This window comes from Temnothorax longispinosus, chromosome 7 (genome assembly GCF_030848805.1).
Source record: "Temnothorax longispinosus isolate EJ_2023e chromosome 7, Tlon_JGU_v1, whole genome shotgun sequence".
Classification (NCBI taxonomy): Eukaryota; Metazoa; Arthropoda; class Insecta; order Hymenoptera; family Formicidae; genus Temnothorax; species Temnothorax longispinosus.
The window spans coordinates 4,266,364-4,280,779 of record NC_092364.1 but is presented as its reverse complement, the minus strand read 5'-3'; the positions used below and the strand labels follow the sequence as shown (position 1 = coordinate 4,280,779).

General features: G+C 39.1%; 1 protein-coding gene across 1 annotated transcript in view; it reads left to right on the top strand.

Annotated features, from left to right (window-relative positions):
* Alpha-man-iib (alpha-Mannosidase class II b) overlaps positions 1–14,416 on the top strand; it is a 144,952-nt gene that overhangs the window by 38,951 nt on the left and 91,585 nt on the right. The window lies entirely within an intron of this gene.

Genomic DNA, 14,416 nt, shown 5'->3' with positions numbered 1-14,416 from the left:
CAGCGATTTGTATGGACGAGTATGAGGGATCCGCAAAATTAAGAATCGCCGTGAAATATGCATCGGCATTCGCATGGGTCTCTTCTATTCCCATACGAGGACGATCGTTCCTCCCTAGACCAACCCAATTCCAGTCGTGATATATAACAAGATCCGCGAGTGGTTTACTTGCCTGCCCGAGTTTTCCGAGACCGTAGGAAAACCCCGTGACATTTAATAACCTTTTGTCACGAGAGAGAGAGAGAGACGATCGCATCGGTCCGATGCGCATTGCGACATCGTATTTCGCTATCGCGAAAAGCAATATGGTAGGAGAGAAAAAAGGAAAGGAAAAGAGAAATAAAGTATTTGACGGTCTTTAGCACTTTATTTATGTTACAAGAACTTCCCGTGCAACTCCTGGAGATATAATTTCGTTTCAATTATAGTCTTAGTTTCAATTACAGTCTTATATTCTCTCAACTTTTTTTTTAGAGATAACATAGAGAGGTCTTAGATGGGCATAGAATGTTTTGTAAGTGTGTCAACAGTGACTACAATTCGACGATTCTTTCCTGCTCGCGACAACAAGTAGCGCGCAAAGTGCCATAAGCGGATGAAACGTCGCGATAGTCTGGCGACTGTCCCAGTTGAGAAGTGACCCGAAAGAATTCACTAACTTTTCGAAAAGCCACCGTTACGCGAACTCGCGCCAAATTGCCAAATAAATCAGGCCTTAACTACCCTCCTCCCTTCGCAATTGCGGCGCTCTTTGGCTTCATCCTGTCTCCGCCGTGATTTCTCGTACGGCCCCTCGCCGTTACTCGAGGGCCGGACAATCTTCCCGACCACGTTAAACCTCCCGCGCCCTTCGTAACGTGTACTGGTTAGCGTGATCTTGTCCGGACGCATGTGTTGCCAAATGGCCGTAGTGATTGGTAGCCAGATGCTCGGTCCCGTAAACTACTCATCTTCCACGCTGATACCGCGACCGGACAGCTCTGTTCTGCAATTTTATACATAAGTTATATATCATTTTACTGTATTTGATTGAAAATTATATCGATTTAAAATAAGTTATGAAAAAAGGTAATAAATATGATTTTTCAAAAGAACGAGTAAAATATACACAATATGCAATGAATATAATAAATATGTCGAGAAATATGTATATATATCGTAGCTATTTATTATAATTTTTGATCGAGTAAAATGAAATTATTTCCGAAAGCAAGTAAAAACAATTTAACGCCACAGCATTCGCAGAAATTTCCTAGGAATATTGACGGGATATTGACGCGAAATCAATAACACGATCAAACGCAATAATGACGGGGGGATAAATCAGATTGTTTATAATTCCCTGTGCCTCCCAATAATTAATTTTAGCTGTTTGCGAACGATACCCGGCGTTTATCGCATTCGACAACAACAGACGTCGCGGAAAACAAAAAAACAGCAAACGCGATTGAGAGTATTTGGTTTAAAGAGAATTCGTAACAGCGTATATTTTCAATTATACGCGCACATCCGCGCGAACGCACGCTCTCGTCCCACACGTACAATGTAACAACGCAATCGCGCGCCTTTCTCGAAAATGAATGTCATAAATATTTTGCTGAAAACACGGGTGTAGAGCAGCGATACATTAACCTTGTCGCCCGATCGATAAACTACTGTTCCATTCCCCCTTTTTGCACAGCGATATTTCAGCGTCAAGGATCAAAGTGCATCAAAGGATCCGGAGCAGCAGCGTGCATCGACGTAGTTTGAAAATTAACTTGCCCAGACGATGATGCAGCTTGTGCTCGCGGAGGTGCACCACGCGCGCGATGTAAAAGAAAAAAAAAGAAGCCGGCGGCACGCGCATTTGCATCGGCTAAGGTTCGTGGGCGAGGGGAAAGATACCGTTGCGGCGCGCATTCGGCTTTGTTCCGCGGTTAGTTGTTGTCTTTTTCAGCCGTTTTTTCGGCCGTTTACGCTTCAAAGCGACGCCCGTGGGAATCGTGTAGCGTGTAAGACGATTATGCCGCAGCCTCGAGTTCTCTGCCCGGCGTGGAACTCGAGAAATAAAACTGGTTAAATCACGTACTATAACGTTCACAATGATATTTATAATACATCGAATTGCAAATTATCGAATTGCATTTTTGCAAATTACACTGCTTTTTACCTGCTAACCGGTCGTGAGAGGAATTATAACGAGGAAATAGTTAGTTTCTAAAAAAAATTTTACTTTTTGCCGCGAAATAAAATTTAATTTCCACATATTTATACGGACAACTGCACAAAAAGGGAAGTACGTAAAGCACACGAGTAAAAGTAATTTTTTTAAATATTATTAAATAATTAGTGAACTTTTTAGTGACGTTTTTTGTAAAGCTCCTCATAGAGGAGTTATATTTCAAATAATATTGATATTTCTCTCTCCTGCATGAGCACTGTAAAAGAACTGGGTGAAAGAGAAAGGGGGAAACCTCGTGATTATGATAAATTTCACGTGTAAAATAATTTTGAAGATGATCAGCCCTATATACGCATCAATCTTACATTTATTATCTTGCCCCTTTCGTACTTTCGTTGTAATCCTTTCAAGACCCAGTAGACATTCTCGAAGTTCGCGTGGAGTGTTCCAGAGTTCTTTCGCAAGTTCTTCAAGGACGTAAAGTCACTTGACTTGAGGTGTTCTTAAATTATCGATTCGGCAAGTGCGCGAGTCGATCTTGCTTTCTCGATCCAACTTTCTCACTCCTCCCCGTCGAATGTAATATTAACTTTGCCTTAATTTAACTTGCTATCGTTATTAAATTCGGGAGCGAGTCGACGCGTGCGCGGTCTAACTTGGGTCGAATCAACCCAATTCCTTCGCGAATTTCGCGGCTTCCGAGACACGCTTGGGGTAGCATCGCGCAAACAGTCGTCGGTGACGTTATACTCGCATGGCGGGTAACGACCGAAATAACGTAGAAACTCGACCGCCCGCTGACGCCATTTACGTCCTCTCTCGGTTCTCTCTGCTGGTACGCGCTGGATTAACGTTGCGCGCGTTCTCGACCGACGTGAATGACTGCCTGTGTAAATGATACACACACAGTGGGTCACGGGAGCTCGTCGGGAACATCGTGTTCCCTCCATACATGAGTCGCGACCGCGAGTCAACTCGCGGAGGGCTCTTCATTCTACTGTACTGATTGCGGTAGTTAGCCGCGCAAGTTATTACCCGACGAAGAAATAGAAAACCACGGTGGATCGTGCGTTTTCCCTCCCTTCCTCGTGCTTGTCAGTTTTAATTCCAAGTTTTAATTGGAGATTTTTAAATGAAGTTTTAATTTGAAGTTTTAGATTCAAAGTTTTAATTCCAAGTTTCGCCGAAGGAAAGCAGGATAAATATATAATTATATTCTTGTACTCTCTCGTGAAACTTCAGCTATACACGCGCGGATCGGGCGATCTAGCGTTTTTCTAACGTTCCCTGTTTACTCCCGTATCGCGAGTTTCATTGGGAAAATATCGCGAATTTTTCCTCATCCCGGCGCGCAGCAAGTGTGTTTTTGCAAATATCACCGACTTCCTCCGATTTCCATTGAAATTTCAGCGAACTCTCCTGACAGTCGATTCTCTCCCCGTTGCAGCTATACAACCGAGTTTTGCCATTTTCCCAGACAGCACGAACTCCTATACGAACTCAGATTTCCGCTTTCACTGCTCAAAGTTTATTCGAAGTAGTCTTGAATTACAGTAGCTTGAATACTTAACAGACCTTTAACTGAATCACGAGCCGCATATGAATATGGATACAGATCTTATGTGTCTAACATATGTCTAATGTGATCATAATTTAATGTAAACGTGAAAGCTTCGTGTTACCTTTATCGAAGAAGATTTACAATTCCAAAGTTTGAATTTTATTAAGAAATAAGGATATTCTATACATTACATATTTGTAATTTGATTTGGATCTCTCAACGTTCATAATATATTACCTTAATTTCGATAAAAATCAATATTCTGATGCGTTGTGCTGCTTTCCCTCGATATATCTAGATATCTGATCTTTTGCGACAGAGAGGAGCTTCATTAAAGGTCTTGTTGCGTCTCTTATCGCTCGTTTCTGCCAAGACGTTATCTTGATAAGCAAAATAACGCGGAACCGTTCGGCCGTTGAACGTGTCGTTCCGCGTGTATGCAACGGATGTATTCTGCATTCGGCATGAATGACTGACTCAGCTGACTGTTTTGTTCTCCGCGGCCGTTTAGACGGTAGATACGCGATTGCGCAACCGGCGCTTTCTGCAACGGGTTTTACGCAATTGGAACTTGTACGTACGCGAGAAGTTATTGACCCTTTTGGTGCTAAACACCGCATGCATTTTAAATACTGTTAACATCCAAGATTTATGTAAAATACCGCATTCGCATTTATATACTATATATAGTTATTGCCACTATTTCATCGAATATGAGTAAACGAAAGCGAGAGACAGAATCACTTGCAGAGGAGCTTTAAAACACAATGAACAATATTCTTCAATCTTCATTTAAAAATGCTTGAAACATCGAAAGCGAATATAAAAATATAGGTGATTCTTTGCGCGTCGTGGTATCTTATTGTAGAGTTTTCTTATCGAGAAATTCGCATTCAATGTTGCCATCCTTTGAGATTATTAAAAGAAGATAGAAGAAATGTGTATCACTCCTCTTTGTGCCTTTATATAACTTAACGTTATATCTTTACTCTATTCCTAATACATTGCTAGATATGTAAATTGAAAGTAGGCTATACCTTTTCAAAATTAATTGGCCGTCTCTAGAATTCACTGGATTTATACTTGAAATTTTTTTTCTACGTGATAACAGAATGAGATGCTATAATCTACATTATTTACGTTCTTCGATACTTAATGCGCATAAGATATCATAATCTTGCACAAGAATTTATTCTTTTATCTGGTTATGTATACATACTGCAACAAAAGATAGTTCCGGCTACATTTTTCCCTATTAAAAAGTTTTTCTAAATTTTTTATTAAAATGATTCGCGAGAGATGGATTTACTCGGGGAGGAAGCCTTCCCACACGCACCTCGTATTTATATAAAATTTCCGCATCGGTCTAAAATGAAAGAGATGCATGGGAAATATTCAACACCGATTTCGAGACACTTTATATATTCGTCTTATTTACGTTTCATATTTTCACATTGCGTCCCGTTCACAAGACTGGATTTATTTTGATACTCGCTCGCGCGTTCCCGTATCGCGCGCTTCTTTCGCCGCTAGCTGATTTCAGCTTCGACCCGATGCTGAAATATATGCATGCACGTAAACCGCGGTGTCTCTCTTTCTCTCTCTCCGGTGCGAGATTATCCCTCGTGCGTCATCGCGTCGCGATGATCGTTGCGCCGCGGGAGAAAGAAAGATAGGGCGAGAATGCGTGGTGCATATACGAGCCAATCGCATGTCTGGGTCCATGGATGTCACTTGGTGTTAGTTGGCCAGATTCGTAGGTAGGTTGTCTGGCCGATGGCCTTTCGACCCGAGCGCAGTTTTCTCGCGGACCTCCTTCTAGCGGCCTCGGATACGACCCGATATAGGCTACGCAGCGGGCAGTGAGAGTGCAAGCGTAGCTTATTATAATAATCTCACGGTAATCTATTATCGCCCCAGCATATTATCCCCGACTTGCCGGCAGAAACTGAATCTTACGGCGAGTGAGTGCTATTAAATCACTGTAAGTATCGCTATACTCGTTATTCGGTCTATAAAATTAGCTTTAGGCCAATTCTAGAATCTAGATCACTCCTATATTTTTTTTCTTGCTTTGTTTTCTTTACTTGTTAATTGTTGACTCGTACAAATTGTTGTGCTGTATTAGAAGTTTGAAATTGCAAATTAGATATCCAGAAATATCAAATAAATTCCAAAAGTTGATTCGACAGATCATTCTTTTAGACTTGAGCTAATCAATGGGTTTACATTTGTTACGATCACATATTGAATTTTAGTACAATTCCATGTAGCATGTCGTAACATAGGTATGAGATTACGTAGACTGTCACGGCATACAAAATTCGCATATTCGTCTGAGAAGGGTTGAAATCGCAGCTCCGGCTGCATCTCAAACTGTCTAGCGCCTGTCTCGTGTTTTTACCCCTTTTCCGTCGCGTGATTTTCGGTCGTCGCGACGTTTCCAGATGGACGACACGAGCGCGACGTGCTTACCGAACACGAGCGCACAACAAAAGTTATCGGCACTTGGGCGTGTTTTGAAGCGCGAAAAGCGGTTACGAGCCCACATAAAGAACGGCCGCGGCTGGAGTGCTTTTCTCTAGCGGGCGGCGATGCACTTTGCTCCGCCGCTTTACGGGGTGCATTACCGTTCGACTCGTCACCGTGATCTGTTCGACGTTTCTTTTTACGATTGTCATAATAGTTTCAACCCTTCCCGTCCCTCAGCCCACCCTTTTGCCCCCTTTTTTTTATTCATGCCGACTTCCTTTACGATGACGGTGCATCCGAGCGACGGATCGAGTTTTTTCTTCGGATCGTATCGGATCCAAATCCCCCGCGCATTCGCGATATGCGAGTTTTATCGTCTCGCGATAAAATTGTATGTGTATTATGTTACTATTATTTTATTGCAACCACGTCTTTGCATCTTGTTATCACTATTTTTGTTATTCTTACCTTTAATGCGTGTTGCCTATTTTTATAACATTATATTAACGATAATATAATTATTATAAAAGAAATATTTCAACATAATCATAAAACATTTCTTTACAAGTAATGTTCATTTCTACAAGTTATTATATAATAACGCTGCTATATACAATCCGATATATATTTTATCTCGAATTCGATAATTAGCAGTCTCGATGCACCGCTCTTATTAAACCAGCTCATGTTAAACCAGAAATATTTGAATTTCATCCATTATCATCGTTACATTAATTCTTTCGTTCAGCGAGCATATGTATTTCTTTCTTTGCTTTTTTTTTCTTTAATTTTATTTTGCTCGAAACTCGCGCCGCGTTTTCGCCTCCGGTCCGGAACCGCCCGGTCCATTTTTCGCGGCAGAGTCAAACGTATGGTGGCAGTTAATTCGGCGGAAGATAATTTTTATCGGCGAAGCTGCACACCTCGATATGCAACGGAGCGCCGCGCCAGCCACGCGCGCGCCTGCATTCGTAACGGAGACAAAACGCGCAGTTTTAGCGCCAATGGGCGATCAGGGACGCCATTTGTCGCCGCGTGCAAGAATGGTTCGGGCAGCTGCTGAAAAACGACAGTAATCTCGCCAAAAAATATACATTCATTCCGCGCGCATTATCCGTATACCGTCCGGCCCCGGTTTACTGGCCGTCTCATTCCCCGCGCCTCTTTCTTCTTCCTTCCCCTCGCCACTCTCGCCCCCTCTCGCCTTTTTTTGCTCCCGGTGCACTAAATCCGCCGGACAAAAACGCGAATTTCAACATCGGACCACATGCGCCTGTGCCATCGCTCGTATTTTTTAGACATTTGTTACCCTTAGACTTAACTGTGGTTTCACGTGACAGGTGAATTGCGAGGTATTGCTGTGTGCTCGAGTTGAATATAAGAAGCTACGTCATTGACGGGTGTAATTAGCATTACACATGTCTTAATCTTATACAGCGAGTACTTGAAAAGTAATATTCCTGCTATTATTCGATAAGTTTCGGAAATAGTTTGTCTCAGTTTATTTCTCTGAAAAGTCACGATAGTTCTGCACGTTCTACCATCGTCAATATATCTGATGTTAATAACGGGTAAACGTTATTCATGAAACAAGCTTTACGTAAATCGACGAGTCGGATAAACGATATCGCTCTTCCAGTTATTTCGCATGCGAAAGGAATTAACGAGGAGTTGATAAAATGCCGGCTCAATGAGTCCGTAGTAAATTATCGGAATCGAGACGACTATTGTTCCCGATCGTCGCGTATTTCGCCGACCGGGGATTCGCGAGCGAATCGATGCAAAGCAAAAATTTACATGTGCATTATAGCTTTATTTCGATTCTTTATTTATGCCCGATCCTTTATTCGAGCCACGGGGGCGAGAAAGTGCTTCGGTGACAAAGCATAGAGACGGAGCAAAATAAAAAGGGAGAGGGAGGGAGTGGGAGAGACGGGGAGAACCAGGCGAGAGAAACGGAGAAAAAAGGGGTGGAAAAGGGAAGAAATAAATAAACTCGCTGAGCGGTTTTATGTATATACGGTGCCTGGAAAGGCAACAAAAACTGTACAGCGCCCGAGCGTTGCTGCAGGTGCGCGCAACGTAGGTAATCGAAACGTTAATGGACGCCAGGAAAAACCATGAGACTGGAAAAACGCCGATACCTCATAGGTGAGAATATTATTGCGCGGGGGAGACGGGCGCAATGTAACGCGCTCGATTGTCGATACCCGCGATACCCGCATTTCAATCGACGAGTCTCGTTTCCTTTGCGAACGCGACGCCACCGTATCTTGATTCTGTTGTCGCGTCACGCGCTCGGTTTCCATTATGCGCGCGGTGTGGTAAAAGCGTTAAATATCCTTTCGATAGACGTCGAAGAACAAACTAAGAAAAATGGTGGCCGCGCTTGAACGGCATCGAGGTGTCGCTATTAACGCGGAGTCGCTCGATATTTAATACTAATGAGTTTTGCCCGAATTCAACCCCGAAGTGTTCGTAGATAAAAGCCCGTACTTGAGTTAATTTCAACCGAACTTTATTTTAACAAGAGTTTAGTTTAGTTTAAGGCTTAACAGCGTCAGAGTATTTAATGCTGGAAATTAAGAACTTGCGAGAGAAACGATGGCCCCGTACAAAGTTTTCGTAAAGAGGCTGCCTCGAATTTGACGCGGAATCCGTGACTGGAAAAAGACATCCAGTGAATCTGGGACATTCTGTATATCAGTAGTCTATAATATGTATCTTGTATTTCAACTGCCAACTTATCGTTCCATCGCGAGGAACAAGAAAGGTCATCACGATTTGAAACTGGGTTTGGCGTTTCAATTCCTTTCACAAATACAATAAAAATTTAGACAATCGGGCCGAATCGATCTTCCCTCGAACGCGAGAAAATAATCGAATTTTATACTTTTCCTCGGGCACACTTGGCAATCATACCACGAGAAACGAAACCGCAGCATGCTTTATATCTAAAATCAACAACGAAATGAAACAAAAATACTAATGGCACAAAGAGGAGAATTTGAACAGTTCGATTAAATATACAAAATATCCCAGAAAATCTATACGATTGTAAGACTATAGAATTTAAAAACGAATTTTTTCCACCATCGTCGTAATCCAAATTTAACTACGAAATTATTTAACATTGACGATGAAAATAACGTAGTTTCAGCTTAATTTTAGCTTATCTTTCACTTAGCTTCAAGCGCACTCTGTTTTAGTAGAAGCTTTTGTGATGTAGTTAGCAACAAAACATTTAAATATTGAAGATTCAAAAGAGTTTGAAACATAAATTTTCGCTAAAAAGATCGTCTTTGAATTCCTTCGAAAAGTACAATACAACATTGCATATATATTCTATATAAAATAACGCGTATAATTATTTACGCGCCCTTTCATCTTGATATAAATCAGCCTTTGTCGATCGCGACGAGGAGATATAGAAACATTAAGAACTCTCAGGACGGACGGACAGACCGTAATCACTATGTAACGAAGATAACAAGGACTTCCTGCATACTTACGAATTGTATCGCCGCCTGTATTTTTCCTCTCTCTCTTTCTCTCTCTCTTTCTTCCTCTCTTCCTTCCTCCGCCACACAGAGCGTCTAGAAAGCTCTGATAATGTCGACTGATTATAGTAACGACGGCATCTGTCATTCTATCAGAGTGAATGAGCGCCGTGTGCTCGTTTGCGTTTTATTCTTTCTCGCCGTTGGATGCCGTAGTTAACGTTCGATTAATTTAAATAATCGATTTTTGATTAGCGGTAAACGATGGCAATATCTAACGATGTGTTTGACACAGTTTTATCGAAGATAAAAATTTTGCGCAAATTACCGAGGAGAGAGAATTACGTGTAGTTGGGAATTTATTTTATTATTTCTATTAAAGACAGCAAATGAAAATTACTTAATTTAATAGTTTTTAACGACGGTATTATTAGTATAACCTGATGATGAGAGACATTCGATTACATTATCTGTACTAAGGCAATAATGCGAAATTCACGTGAGAGCTTGCATCAAAACGCATATAGCATACGTTTTCCTTTTTTTTTATTATCACGACGGAGGGCAAATTTCTGTTCGGCGTAACGCCGACTTTAAGCTAAAGTAACAGCGCCAACTCGCTGCGCATCTACTAATCCGATTATATCGGCCGTTTTAAAGTTTTCTGTCGGAGGTTCTCGAGAGCTCGGCTGCCGAGAGAATGGCTGCTTTCCACGGTTACCTTCGTGTTTTTCTCATGAACATAGTTCTGCTTCTGCCGTACGCCGGAATTATGCAGTAGCCTCCGCGCCTGCGGAATCCTTCCAGGAGCTCTCCCCGGGAGCTTTCTTTTCCTTCACGTATATATGTATATACATATACATATATATACACACTTATATATCGCAGATTAGCTCGCGCGCGAATGTTTCGTAACGTTTCTCTCGCTCCTCTCTCTTTTTCTCTCTCTGTCTCGTGTTTTGTCTTTTGTATCTTCAAAAATCCCTTCAACTTTCCTATCATCCGAGAGCAGCCATCTTCCACTCTTATCTTCTTCCATTAACGGTAGTTGTCGTCGCGTTTTGCGCGTTTTCCGCGTGCAAGGGCGACGCGCATTTCTTTTCAGATTTTGCTTTCTTGCTCTGCCTGGCCTCGCCTCGCCTCACCTCTCCTATCCTCTTTCTTCATCGTCGAAATCCGCAAGTCGCCGTAGTAGTAAACCAGCGCACACCACTTTTCGAGAGTGGTCTATTCCCGAACTTCGAAGTGTCTCGCTCTACGAACGTCGGAGTCGTCTAGCCGCACGAGAGAGTAACTCCGCGAACAAGTTTGATAGGTGGTTCCCCTACACGGTATCGGGATTATCCGAAAGGCCGCGTGTGCAGGTTCGTGCTTACAGCGATCGCGGAAATCGAGCGTTAATTTTGTTCGCAAACTGCTTCGCCTAGTGATTGCAGGCGAAATACTTCATCACAACGGCCATTACAGAGCTGTTTTTAACATACCCGCTATCACAGTTTCGTTACACTGAGAAAAAATACTTAAAAATTTATTTGTGAGATATAAGCCTTATTTCATAGAAATAAATCTCTTATTTGAATACGGCGAAATAAAATTTTATTTCTAGTAAATAAACCATATATTTCATTTTTGAAATAAGTATTATTTGTGACAAATAATTGTTTATTTCCTTGGCATAAGTTATTTAATCGCAAATATCAAATTTTGAAAATTTTTATAAATTGATATATTTCTGACAAATAAATTGAATGTAGCTAAATAACTATAATTTCTTCTCACAATTTAATTTTATTTCAATTGATAACGTTATATTATATATTGAAATAAATATTTACGTGAATACATTTTATTATACTATACATTCACAGAATAATATGGATTTCTGATGTGAAAAATGCAGACCTATATGTACAAATATTTTTACGTTTGTATTGAATTTATTCGATTTATGACTTGTTAGTTATTTAGTACAAACAGTTCGTTTCGTCGAGTTAGAAGAAATATACTTGTATTATAAAGTAGAGTAAGAATTTTTGATCTATTAAACAAGTTATAAAAACATTAAATAAAATTAATATCGCATTATTTCTTTATTGGAAGAAATATTTTTATTTTTCTGGTAAAAAGGGAAAAGTTGTCCTTCGAACTTTAAGTTGAATAAATTCAATAAAGATGTAAAAAAACTGTGTACATGTGTCCATTTTTCTGAAAAATTTAATATAAATATAGTATGGAACATAGCATAAAAATAACAATTATACATGTAAAAGTTAATTTATTCTGTATGTTTATTTTACAGAGTAATATACATAACTTAAGTTTTTAAAATCCTTTTAAACATATCATATGAAGACAACTTTTTTAACTTAACAAAAATGAGATTTACACAAACTGTGTAATTAACTTGCTACCATCAGCAGCGTAACTGATACTACGAGGTACAAAAAGATTATCTAAATCAAGTCGTACGATTCCAACATTTGTTGTTGATCCGAGTGATATTTCATATGCATATTTATGGGAATCTAAACCAATATTTTCACAAGAATCATAAATAACATAAAACTGTTTAAAGTTATCAGTAGCAACATGTTTAATTATTCCAAACTGCGGTTCACTATACTCGTTTGCACCCAAGCAAAATGCAAATTTTGGTTTGTATGTAAAACCATTAATTTTAAGCCAAGAAATTATACAGCAATTATCATATTTTATGGAATGTTTTAAAAAACGATATTCAGGCAAACTTGAAATCTTACAAATATATCTGCCATAGTATATTTTTGGACTAAAACCTCTTTTACTTAAAATGCGATATGCAAACTTTAGTTGCAAGTTAAGACTCAAGGTAAATACAATATTTATGCGTGAGCTTACTAAACGTGCATTAATTTTGGACAGTTTATGAAAAGCTTCGAATCTAATAGAAGATAAATAGCGCAATGGACCCAGATCTTTAATTTTTCTTGCATAGTGTATTAAATTATGAAATTTAGGTTTTAGCTGCTCATCGAATAATTCCATATATAATTTGTGATGATCAGTAATTAGTCTTTGTAAGAGATGCAATTCCTGCACATTATTTTCAAAAGCTGTTGCGATATGGATAATTTGTATTAGAAGTAGATACAAGTGCCAGTACGGATCATCTTCTGAAACTTTATCACCAACTAAAATACCGAAATATGTTACAAGAGCTGACATTTCAGAAGAAGACATCACTAAAAAGCCCTGCTTAAGATGATGCTCATTAATCGGTGGAATCGAATTCCCAACATCTGTATTGCATCTGTGATTAAAATATCTAATTCTACTATTTAACACTTTAAGAGAAAAATATTTTTCTGTTATTAAAGAATTTATAATTTTGGCCATGTCATACCTGCATACTCCTTCATACAAATCATGCATTACATCAAATCCGGCATTTGTTATACAGTTAAAATTAGACAATTCATTGAAAATACATTTTTCTTTGACACCATGGCTAAAGTCTTTACAATCTTCTTCGTAATTCGATATTGTTCTTAATAATTCTATATCTTCTTCAGACTGAGATTTCATTTCTAATTTTGAAGCTCGACATGCACGACAACAGAAATTAGCAGAAAATGATTTATTATAACCAAGTAAATCGTTTAATCCTAAATTATCTCCTAATAGTGCAAGCAAGGAAAAGAAAATTTGATATTCTTTATTATCCACGCATATAGTGATACCACAGTTTTCTAAATTAATCAATTCGTCAATAATTGGTTTGAAAGAGACTTTATTGCCAAACGTTTCACGATCCCCGCTATATAAAAGTTCACCAAGAAAAATATTCTCTAAAGATGAGGCATGAGCTTTTGGTATACCTGCAATTGTGTAATACAGACCTCCCAATTTATGTATGGATGCTCTTGACCCCAAAGGGTTTCCCGTTTCAAAATCGTCGTAATATAACAACAAAGGCAGTAATATTTTACCATCAAATTTTATAACTAAAGTTTTCCACACATTTCCGGAAAAAATACTTGATATACTATTTTCTTTTGCAGACTCTTCCGCAATGTAACTTTTGATTGACATGAATACTCCAGGTAATTCTAAATATTGTTTTAATGACTCCCGTAACGGAATAAATTGGCCTTCACATTTTTTTGATGTTAATATTGTAAAATTGCTCTTATTTCTGTTATTATCAAGCATTTCTCCTATAAAAAATTTCTGTGGCTGTACGAGCCACTTAGATTCTTTTAAAAACTGTAAACGTCTATATTCTGTCGAATATTTCTCAAAAGGTTTTATATTGTCAAAAATGTTATCAAGCACTTCAGAAACATTATTATTGGAAAAAGATGTTTCAGACTGTAACCCGTGTGGAAAATTGTTAAGGCACCTTAATAAACTTCGGGCCTTTAAGGGCTTAAACGTGGGTTCCCTAATAAGGATTCCACATTATTGCCAGGCTAGGTCCCAGTAGGGCGATATCAATTTTGGGTAGCTCAATTAATGTGTGGCCTGAATAAGGAAACTTAATAAGGGCCTTGATGGGACTTGATCAAGGTAGCGATTATTAAAATAGAGATTTATTTATTTTAAAACCTAGTCGGGATTTCGATAGAAAAGAAACATCAGGGCGTAAATAAATTAAAACTCTTCAAGGTTATTTCGATCAACGTAAAACAATTTAAATTCTTCATACATTAAAAAATTTTAAAACATTTAAAAATATAA